The sequence below is a fragment of the Pleuronectes platessa genome, chromosome 1 (assembly GCF_947347685.1).
Source record: "Pleuronectes platessa chromosome 1, fPlePla1.1, whole genome shotgun sequence".
Lineage (NCBI taxonomy): Eukaryota > Metazoa > Chordata > Actinopteri > Pleuronectiformes > Pleuronectidae > Pleuronectes > Pleuronectes platessa.
In genome coordinates this window covers 23,605,105-23,617,209 of record NC_070626.1, presented here as the reverse complement: position 1 = coordinate 23,617,209, position 12,105 = coordinate 23,605,105, and positions in this window count along the sequence as shown.

The following is a 12,105-nucleotide window of genomic DNA, read 5'->3' as shown; positions in this document are numbered from 1 at the left end:
GGAACCAATTTCAGACCAGTATCTCCTTCATGTTACCGCTCAGCCAATCCTTTCGAATGATGCAGAGATTACAGTGGTGCTTGGCAATGTGGTGTGTTTGTGTTAGTGTGTTTGACTGTGTCTGAATGTGCCCTCAGAGCAAAAATGTATTATTAATAAGATCTTTATCTGACCTCATTTTTCGGTTTTGCCAGGGTTCAACAAAGGTCATCCTCAAACTACATACATCAGAAGAACTGTCCCTTCCATCCTTCTTTTGTCTCTTCGTTAAACCATTATCTTCTCTCTGATCTGTACTTGCTATTTCGTTTATTTTGTTAATTAAGCGCCTCATACCCCCCCAAAAAAAAATCAGACTGTCACATCTTTTTTAAAACTATTCCAAAAATACTCTAACAAAAAACATTAACTGGAGCTCGTCTGCTTCACATGTTCGCTGACGTATTTGTCCTCCTGCTTTTAGCCATCCTTTCATACGCTTCACAAGTACCAACACCATCTGTTTTCTCTGAGGCTGAGGGACAATGGATGGTAAGATGAGAGTCCTCAGAGCCACTGGCTTTTTTTCCCTCCTCTTCAATCGTGTGTGTGAACTGCTTTCTATCATCCTCACAACTGTGATATGCCTCTGTTTTAAATCAGACTAAAGTTACCTTAACCGCTTCTTATTTCATAAAGTATTTACATCACCAAGCAGGATGTAATCAACCTTTTAGCTAATATCTTTTTAACATTTTTACTATATTAACCTCAGACATTAGTGTAAATAGTAGATGCATGAGGATATTGTTTGGGCTAAATTAAATGGGATTTTGTATGTTGTCATTCCTCAGGATCCTGATCCTTTAAATAAGTGTCCGTATTTTGACAGATGAACGTAAAGGAAGTTATGCTAGTTTTGCAGAGGTCTTGATTTCCAGCTGTGGATCAAAACATGTGTGAACAACAGTGGAGAAATGCTGCTTTCAGACTTTCACCGAATTCTGGACATTCAGCTAAATTTATCCGCAGGGGCTGTATGTGAGGGAGCAAATGTCCGAGTCAGTTGTTACAGACCTTCTCCAGAGTTTTTCCTGTCAGCCCCCAAGTAAAATGTAAAAACGTCTGAGTGAGCCCGTGTGAGGGCACAGCATCAAAACGTGCAGAGAACACTTTCGGGAGTGAGTGGGTGCATTGATCACATTTCTAACACGGTGTCATACGTGTAGGAGACGCCGACGAAGATGTCAAGTTGAGAAGACGAGATTTGAGCTCTTTCTGGTGAGAGGAACCGACGCTAGTGTCAATGTTTTGTAGACAAATATATGTGATTTCCAGAGCAGAATTAACACGTGTCCTGCCTCCTGCATGCACCCGAACGCCCCTGACATTTGTCTATTGAAAGGCCAAGTCCTAAGAATGTCTATACCCAATTGTTCCGATATTTCCCAGAGTTTGTGTCTATAGACTGTTGGCCTACAAAAAAAGTTAGCGACCAATCCAACTGACCATAAGCAACAAAAGCATTATAGCAGCACAAAGTTTCCCAGTCTACCAGCTGTGGTAAAGCAGCTGACGTTACCAGTTCAAAGTTATGCTTTAGTGCAATAATATTAGTTTTAACTGGTCTGAGGAAGTGAGGAAGAGGTTCCTTAAAAACAAGTCTGAGCCATTGTTCACATACTAGAATGCAAAAATTATCTTCCAAGAAGGACAGGAAAGTATTAAAAACATAAACGCACTTCAACTCAAATAAATGTGATATTTTGGTGGCAGTAAGTCGGTGACATGAAGTAGAAGTTCATCCTGAAATACATCATGCAACTTTGTGAATGTTAGACCTGTAAGAGCTTTGATGGTGCAGGACAACGGTTTCTACCAGCATCTAGTACCAGCCACTAGGGGTGCTATGCTCCCACAAAGGAAAAGGAAGAGAGAGAGAGATGAATATTCCTCTCGGGACTCCCTGCCACATGTCCCTGGTGAAAAGTGGAAGGGTGTGCAACAGTGTAAAACCTTCTGGTCTCATTTATGTGGTTTCACCTGGGTTTGATACTGAAATGATGACGTCTGGCTAATGAAAACATATTATTCAGAAAAAAATGCAGATTCGATCAGACCTGTTGCACAGATCTTACCTCCATTGTCGGATTTATCCATCAACTGCGACATCATCACCCCAAACGCTTCACAAGTAATGACATTTGTCACCACAATCTCCTCGCTGATTGGTTGCAAAATCATCCACTTCTCGATGTGTGAAATGACTGTTTTTGTCTCGAATGTACAGGTTTGTTTCACTTGGTTGCTTTGGAAATGAAAGACCAAAGCGGTGCCAGCACACTGGCGAAAAAAGTCCCTGCTCTTCTCTGCAGAGAAATGGGAAGAGAAAAGATTTTTTTCTCTCTCTTCTTCGTTTTTCACATTGAGTGACTCAATTTCACGCTCCATTGGCATATCTGGGGTGACGCGCCATGAAATCAGTCCAATTCTGGGATTTCGGAGAAACAGTATTTTGAAACCCCCTGAGATATGTGGCCATATTACTTTCTCCACCTCTGGACAGATTACGCTATTATGTGACAGTTGCAAAGGTAAAACTGGGGTGATGCTATGTTCCCTCTATTGATAAACTGGTTTCTAACAGCACTGTGAACAGAAACTGTTGAACAGATCACAAATGATTCGACTAAATGCATCAATTCATTTTGTAACTTAAACTTATTTTTATCACACTGACGACTGAGGGCTCACAAACTGAAAAAGCTAAACACTCCGGCTCAATTGGGTTGTGACTTCTAGAAAGTTCAGATCAAGATATGCAGCTTAAACTTTAAAAGGGCATTATAACTTTTTTTTTCAGTGCTTCGCAAAATTGGAAAATCTAATGGAATGAAAAAGGATCTTTGGATTCCAGGTTTGATGCAGAAAATACTTTTGATTGCCTGTTTTTGAAGTTTTTGTTAATCAGAATGAACCCGATCCCTGTCTGACCCCTTGGTTCTGGGGACGTCTGCAGGTCGTGCAAACCAATTAACGTTCATTAGGTAGTCACCGACGTTTGACCTTGCTGTCTTATTGCATTTATTACAAGGAGCCATAATGACCACAGCTATGATTAATATACACTCAGCTACCAAGTTGCCAGTTTATTATTAGATACATCTAAAAATTTATGTCGCCTCATATACGACAGCTCTGCAGTAAATCCTCCCTTTTTGAGGACGGGAATCCTGGTATTTTTCAACTTGGGCTCTCTGTTTATAAATGTGGGAGTGGACTTGTAAATCAGACTTAAATTGTTATTCTGGGTCTTTTCCGCCAGCAACATTTGACCTCTCACGCCCAAGTATCGTAGCAAGAGGGAGGTAGATACGTGCGTGAGAGGTGGGAGAGTGGATTTTACTGAGAGAAATGGCCTCGATCTTTTTCTGATTTGGACGATGTGGGCGAAGCCTTTCACTTCGATGGACGTCCATGTTTATTTGAGCCAAGTATACAGCAGAATAAAGAGTGGGAGAGTCAACAAGCAGGCAACCAGGGAGACTTGAGAGTGAAGCTTCTCGTCGAGTCAGACATCTGTAATGTTGCCAGACTCTTAGTAAAGACCCACAATTACAATTTCAGCCTTTTGTTGGCAAAAAAAAAGAACTAATTTGACACTTCGTGGACTGTCGCAGTTGCCCCATAGGATAAAATTAGAGACACTGCTTTTGTGGCTCAGCTACCGGCAGAGGTGATCTACCGAACCAGTCACAAAATTACCAACCATACCCCCACATTTATTCACATCGGATCCAGTTTGAAAAATACTAGAAATCCCCTTTAATTCTGCTTAATGTTTATTTTGGAAGCTGTGGTTTGTGTTTCTGTTGAAGGGTTATATCTCATTTTCCTCTTCCTTTTCATATATTTGCTATGTTCCGTTTCTGTGAATGAGGGCAACATTCATGAATTTAAACATTTAAAAGCGCTTCTCAGAAACTGGGTGCAGTTGCAGGCACCAAGTCCCTTTTTAGGAAACAAGTGACAGGAGCCAAAAGCATGAGGACAGACAGCGGGGACGACGGTCTGAAGACTCGAAGGGGGCACACCGCTGGGAAAGACTGTGGCAAATGTGGAGTGCAAGCTTGAGTCTACTGAACACCGGCTGGGGGTATAAGCTGCAGGAGAGGCAGACTGTCAAGTGAGTGAGGAAAGCTGGCTAGTCACCAGTGAACTGTGTCAGCATCTTCACATGACCGGAGGAAGTGAAAATGAGGTAAACAACACACAGACGACCAGCGAGGAGATCTTACACCTCTCAGAGTTTCCCGCTCACTCTCTTGTCAGGACAAACCGACAAAGGGCGGCCAAGGTCGAGGACTCAAGGAAGTAACCTGCAGGATTTGTGTTGAAGGAAAAGGACGTGTAGACTCGCACCAAAGTAAATTATCTTAATCATCACTTATATACCACTGTAGGTGTGTCTTCAACTGCACAGACCCTGCTCTCGGGCCTGTATTTTCACATTTGTGTGTGTGTGTGTGTGAAGCCTCCTCCAGGCAATTACAGTGCACAGGGTGTGAAGGCAGGACTCTCCCGCTCTCTGTCAGTATCATAGATATATAAGGAGCTGCAGGTCTGTGTGTCTGCTTGACCAAGGGTGGGGCTGAGTTACTCTCTCACACACACATACACACAAACACACTGAGCAGAGAGGCCACAGGGGACCAGAAGAACGTGTGCTTCGGCTGCATTCAGACAAAACCTTGCAAAGCAAAACAAAAAGAGTCGTGCGAAGCTGTGATCGTGTTTATTAATAAGATATAATAAATTCAAATGAACAAAACCAACGGTGATTTGTTTCTCTGACCCACTGCTTTGCCCTCGTTACCAGTGCTACTTCACTTGATTCACTCTCTATAGCACTGGACCTCCACTCTGGGGACTTTTCTTTCCATTCTGTAAAAGTCACTGCAAGTCGCTGATGTATTGCGACCTACGTGTGGCAGTTGTGAAAGTTACGAACAAAGTTGTGTGTCGTGATGCAAGAAGAAAAGTTAAGTCTTCCCTCAGTGTTATAGGATCTTTACAAAGAGGAAGGACTCACTGAGTGGAGTCAAACAAAAACAGAAACATGGAGAATCCCTGTGGCTTTGGGATTAGGACACATCAGCTGCAGTTCAAAACCGGTCGGGAAACTGAAGGGTATCATTTCTCCATCCTCATTTTTTATTAAAGGGCTTTGAATCCCCCCCCAAGATTTTAAAAGGAAAGAAGAGCATTCAGCATGGAGGAGGAATTGCATTAATAAAGTCTGCAAGATGCAGGACCTGAGATGAGATGATAAAGCAAATATCAGCACATGCAATCTACTGGATTATAAAATGGTCCTAAACACATCTTCATAAATCAGTCCTCACAGAGAGCCTCTGCTGTCTCTGCTCCCCCCATCCCTTTAAACCGCTTCGCCCACTCGGACCTTTTAGGTTTTCAGCTCCTGGGTTCTTCACATCTGAACCTGTGATGATCAGTCCCGACTGTATCCCGCTCCATTGTGGTGAGGCAGGTATTTAGCATCCCTCTCAGGGAAGTCATTTCTGCTTCGATTTCAACCCTCGTCCCTGAAGATTAAACTGGGATGGTGATTATCTGGCATCGCAGTCCCCTCTCCAACCTTATCTGTCCTTGCTGTAGCTGACACACACACACACACACATACACTCACACACAGACACACACACACACACAGGTTTATCAAGTGGAGGCTCTGTATGATGGAAGTACTTGTAGTTCCCTTCGTTATTATTCTGGAAACAAAGACAATCAGGTTTTTCTTGTTCGACTGCTAACCAAGCTCAACATGGTGTGACGTAATTCATTTTCTATTTTCTATATTTTTCAGAGACTTTGTTCTCAACGACAAAACCCCAGCAGTAACTGTATTATAACAAGGAGCCCACTGTGTTGTTTATTTGCTGTGTAACAAGTGAATGCTGCATGGAGCGTCACAATAGGCCAACAAGTGAATAGCTTCTTAATGTAAAATAAGGGAGTCGAGCCAATTTGTATTATAACCATCCTTTCTGAGTTAAGCAGCTCATGCTGGAATAAGCCATTGTTACATTCATGTTTTTCTTGGGTCTACTTAATCTCAGAGATTCAACTTCACTGAGGTAAGAGGGCCTGACCATATGAAACGTGGAAGCTGTAGTTTTGTTGTAAAAAACCCAATGAACTGACATTTTCTATAGTAAACTGAAATGAACCGCAAAAGCATTTTATCAGATCACCAAACATGGAGGAGAACCTGTGGTAGCTCCATTCGTCATTAAAACTCTAAAGATGTTTAGTTTGTCCAGTTTGGGCTAATGTAAAAAACATGGCAGCCTCCGTAGAGAGGAACCGCTCCAGATGTAAATATAAAGTATTTAGAAATAAAAGACCAAGTCTAGGGTAAAGAAAACCACGATTAGTGCAATTTAGATGAAACACATTTGTGGAAAACATCACTAGGATTCTTTTATATTCAATTTCTAAGAGCATCATACTGCTGGAGAGAAGCAGGGCTTTCACTTCAACTACAGTGGACTGCACGCATGAAACGCCTTTTTGCCTTAGCGGTTGCCAAAATGCTTTACAAGTTTACCTCTCATTCACACACACGCTAAAATCCACATGGGGACAGCGATGCCATGCATGGTGCCAGCTTGTGCATCGGGAGCAACTAAGGTTCAGAGTCTTGCCCGAGGCCTCACTGACATGTGGACGGGATTAGGCCGTCAACCTCAAGATTAGAAATTAGACATTTTCTGAGCTAACATTGCATCTAATGATATTTCCATTATCTGACAGGGGTGTAGCTCAGAGTTGATAGTCCACTTTATCTCCCGCTGATTGCCTCAAATTTGCCCTTGCAGCAGTCAAGTGTTTAACCTGATTTCTTTGTTCTTCCTCAACCAGGGATATTTTCAGTCCCTCAGAAGCTTATTTTTACTTCCCTTCATTCTCCCACTGTGACTCAGAGAGCAGCGTTTAGTTCACATTAAAACAGATTCCTGTTCAGGCACTTCACACAAAAAATATGCTTCATGATGATGTTGTTTGATGGGATCTGTAACCTCTGCTGGATCGACATGTGATTTTTACAGATAACTAATACAACAGACCAGCACAGACTGTCTATTAACAATATCCTTTTTTTTCTCACATCATTTCAGCCACCTGTCAGCAGGACGTATAGCTTCATGCATGTCATCTGCCTTTTTGTCAGGTTCTTCGGCATTTCAAGATTTTTGTTGTTGGTTTTTCAGAGAATAATTGATGGAACTAGATGAAAATGATATTTGAGTTTTTTCAGTTTGCATATCAAAATAAAACAGATATAAAACCACGTTTACATTAACTATAAGGGGACAGTGCGCTCTCTCTGAGTTCTAGTTATTTGTTGGCACTTTACCTGTAGTAAAATATGCATGATTATTCTGTAGCTCTATTTTCCTCATATATCCCTGCAACTAATTTGTGATAAGCTAATGTGTTGTGTATAAATTATAAAAATTATAATAATAAAAATTACAATAATAATAATTTGATTCTACCTGAGGCTTTCCTCAACTCATCTCATTTCTTTTTTTTCCCTCTAGTAATCAACCTGAAACTAGTCCAGACAATTTCCCCAAAACAAACTACAGCTAATGCTTTGAGTGCTTTAACCTGTGTCATAAACCAGACATTATCTATTAGTCATTTTATTATGCTGATTTACAGGTTACCAAATTATATAGTCCCAAGTGTAATGCCCCCGTTTTTCTTTTAAACATCTCCTAATTCTTTGTCAGGGACGTTCAGATGTCAGCCAGGTGAAATGGGACCCTCTATTTTTAAGAAATCTCAGTTTGACATTGAAAGATGGGGCTCCACACTTCCTCTCTCTCTTGGGTTAAAGTCTAATGTGATGAAGATGAATATCATCAAATTCAATTACACTTCGCAGTCATTACTTATTGCAGCCCCTGTGATTTATTTCCATGTGTAGTGCTGTGGTGAACACGATGTTCTAATAATGATGGCGTCCGTGTTACATTTTAACGATTATGTCAGACCAAAGGAAAAGAGCGGTGGTGAACTTGAAAGGAGTTGGCGAACTCAAATTTCAAAAAAACTTGTGATGTCCACATCCTCTTGATGTCTATAACCAACCAAAGGTCCTAAAACTATCCAAGCTCCAGACCTAACTTTTGAATTTTGAGGACACCCAAAAATCCACACTCATAATTTTCTCCAAAAGATGTTAGTATAAACTGTACGGAGGAAAATCTGTTTGATTACCTACAGAGCAACACGCATCAAACATCATATATCAGACAATAAGGCTGAGCTGCTTTATTCCAGAGTTCACCACCACATATTCCACATCAAGGAAACGCTCGTAGGTCTTTGTGTGTGTGTGACTCAAAGAAACTGCTTAAAACAACCCGCAGTAGATTTATATTAAGTATTAAAGCAGGAGGTAGCGTGGGCTGGCTGAACAAAGGATGTCGCTTTAGTCCAAGTTCACTCGTAGGCTTTTCATCGCACATGGCAACTAGTTGATTTGGTTTCAAAAGGCATTGAAAAAGGGCTTTTTCTTTTTTGATATACGTGTATATCTGACCTGATTGTAACCTAATGACAACAATACTGCATTATTTATGCTTTAAACTCCCACATGGTTCGCCTTGATCCAGCACTGAACTTGTGTTCACTTGTTTGAATATAACAGCATCTGTGACCGTGCTGCTCGTTCATGTTCACTGTAAATACGTTGGAGGCTCATTACTGAGGTTGGAGCCTTTAATTATAAGAACTACCTTCGCAAATATCCAGTTATTTGGTTCTTGCAGCCGGCATGTTGCATAGTAATTAATGCAGTGAAGTCTGGACATTTTCCTGAGGTGTTTCCAGAGGGGCTGTAGGTGAGAACTCAAATGTCAGAGTCGGTTGTCAGAAATTTTCCTGCCAGCCCCCTGGTAAAATGTCCGAGTTCAGCAAAATATCTGGAAAATTCAAAGCGAGCAAGTGGGTGTGTTGATGACGTTTATGACATGAGAGAGTAGCGCTCAATAGAACGTGTCACTTAATCAAGGACCAACAGTTCTCTGATGAAGTCGCATTCGTTTAACCACATTTTCACAACTCACTAGATCCAGATTTGTATTTGGATCTACAGCATAGATATTTCTCACACACAATGTTTAACAAGATGAATAAAAAATTTACCAAAATTACATGGCTTCTTTCCTTACCCATTCTGCATTCTTCCACAATCTTCTTGGTCATCTGTCTTATAACTTTTGCTTGAAAATGAACAGATAAAGCAAAAGAAAACAAAAATCTCAGTTTGAAAAGGAGGTTTCACACACGTAGAAGGCAAATTGGAAAGGTTATGAGATGTAAACACTTTTTTGCGATGAGGGCCATTGCCAGCGTCTTTGAGCTGCAAACTAAAACCCTCTTTTTAGGTCTTGTCCAGCCTCCTCTAAGCTCTACCCGAGTGCCACCCCTCACCTTGATGTTCCTGAAAATGTCCTGTTGTCGTGAATATGTCTGAACAGGGCAAACTCCTGCTACCTTCTTCAGATGTGAAAGACAAACTCTGGGGAAAAGAATATGCCAGACTAAGTGTTAGTGTGTGTGTGTGTGTGTGTGTGTGTGTGTGTGAGTGCGCAGTGCTTGGAACGCAGGGCGGTCATTAAATAATCATCTTGTGTCTGACTTTGTTTAAATCAGATATGGAGAGCTTTTTTGTCCTTCGTGACATTTTGATCTCTCCTTTGTCATAAGTGAGGGGATGTGATGAAATTTACATAGCCCTAATTCTTCAGCTTGCTGACAACATATTTTCCCAGGGACAGCCATCTTTAATATTTAGAAGAGTACTTTCCAATGCCCTTCAACTGTGCCTGCAGTATTAATGCATCCTTAATGGGAGAGGTTCCATGAATGAGCCTCAAATGGAGCCAGACATTTTAATACTCGCTAGAATGGCTGTTATTTCCACACTTAGCCATAATAGTCTTTATTGCATATTTAATAAAGTCTCGGCTCATATTAATTGTTTAGCAGCCGAGGACTTCATTAAGTGTTTGTGATGCTCGAGATGGATTCTCCCGGTCTCCAGCAATCCCTTTGTCCCTTCCCATCTATTCTAGTTATATACACAACGCAGCGCTGATTAGATTAATGCAATTGTGTACTTTCTTTCACTCAGTCGCACTGGAGGGGAGCCTTTGTTCGTGAGTGGGTAGGGAGTACGCCAGGAAGGTTGTTATTGTTTTGAGTAAACCTCGTATATTAACTGACATCTATTGGTTTCCGTGTCATTTTGTTGCTATGGAAGTTAAGGTTTCTCCACCACAAATATGATTTAATCATGAGGATCGTGTTTGAGCTGCTTGATAACACAGCTTGAAATGTAAATGAACTGTATTACGTGTTTTCAGTCTTAGAAGGCCCTCAAAGCACTTAGCACAAGTTGCATTCGCCCATTCTTCTGTATGCATTCATACACAGTTGGCACAGTTGTCGGAGGAAATTCAGATTAAGTACGTGCCGGGTATCGAACTAACTACCTTTTGGTTAGTGGACGATCCTCTCTGCGCCCTGAGCCACAGCTGCTAATGTATGTACCTTTAAACATCTTCAGCAGAGACAGCTTAAGAGGTAACATGAAATTGTTGTATAATAAAACTCTCATTAATAAAGGAAAAAGAGAACATATATAGTAATAGATATAAATCAAAGTTGAGAAAAAAAAAAAATTGAAAGCAAAACTAAGAGGGAAATAAGTTTCTTCCACGTCCTCCACAAAGGCAACTGACCTGAATTGTGATCTTATCTCATTATATACATTGTAGGAAATATAATCTCTGGCGGGACAGAGATAGGATTTAAAATTGACAACGCATCGCCACTTCCTCCCACTATCCATATATTGAGCCAAAATATCCTGGATACGGACGCTCATGTGGAGCTGCAGTGGCGATCAGAGTCTGGAGCAGTAATAGTGAGGTCCCTTTCATATATCATCAAATATTTTAATAATTAATTTGACGTGAATGAAAGCAGAACTTTTGCTTTACAGCATTCTGTCTGAAGATACAGTGAAGTTTTTCTGTTATTATGAAAGACCATGATCTTTCCATAATATTAAACAAGTGCCGTAAGTGCCAATGATAAATAATACATAATAATTCTGTAATCACCACATGTGAATAATGTAGATCTGATACTGGCCTTGCTGCATATGCTTCCCATGAAAATATTACTTATATATTCAGTATCAACATGTTTGCAGTAAACCCAACACATCAATAAACAAAATATCCTCATTACGTTTAAAGAAATTGCATTTCTGTACAGAAAACATTTGGTGCTGCAGAAACATACACAGCTTTGTACAGCTGAGAGAAACTGCAGTTTGTTAATACGTGTCTACGTGCATTCTTCAGAGACACACAGTTGATTCAGTACTGTTATATAAAATATGGATTATACACACAAGTCTTGTCATGTTTATTAGCTGAAGTTAATTTGTGTCGGCACAAGGATCATCATGCCGGGACATCAGCGATGGAAAATATGCAAGTGGTTTCCCCTCTTAAAAGAATATTAGCTCCTATTGCTATATCTCCAGTGTTTGAAAAGTATTTGCTACTCAGCTTTATCGTTGTTGGGTTTAAATATGACAATTTAAATTGTTGATGTTAATCAGTGTGCTTGTTATCCTGCTCTTTCAACGCCTGCAGCTGGGGAAATTAATTCCAGTCAACTGACATTTCCGTAAAGCTCTCCATCACTTTGTTTTCTCATGCTACTGTTGCTTTTTCCTCTGGAGACTATAAATAAGAATCTATTCAACTCTACTACAGTATATTACGGCAGTAAACACCAGTTATATCAGGTTTGAGATTTAATTGAATTGTTTCCCTCCCGAGTTTGTACACAGACGTTGACGCAACCAAAGATTATCTTCACATCGTAAATAAGCTTACAATTAATAACGCTCCTATAATTGCAATCCTGAAAGGGCTTTTAAATAAAACTGTTGTGAATTTGATTATCAACAAATTAAAATGAAAAATGTATTAAGTAAATATTAAC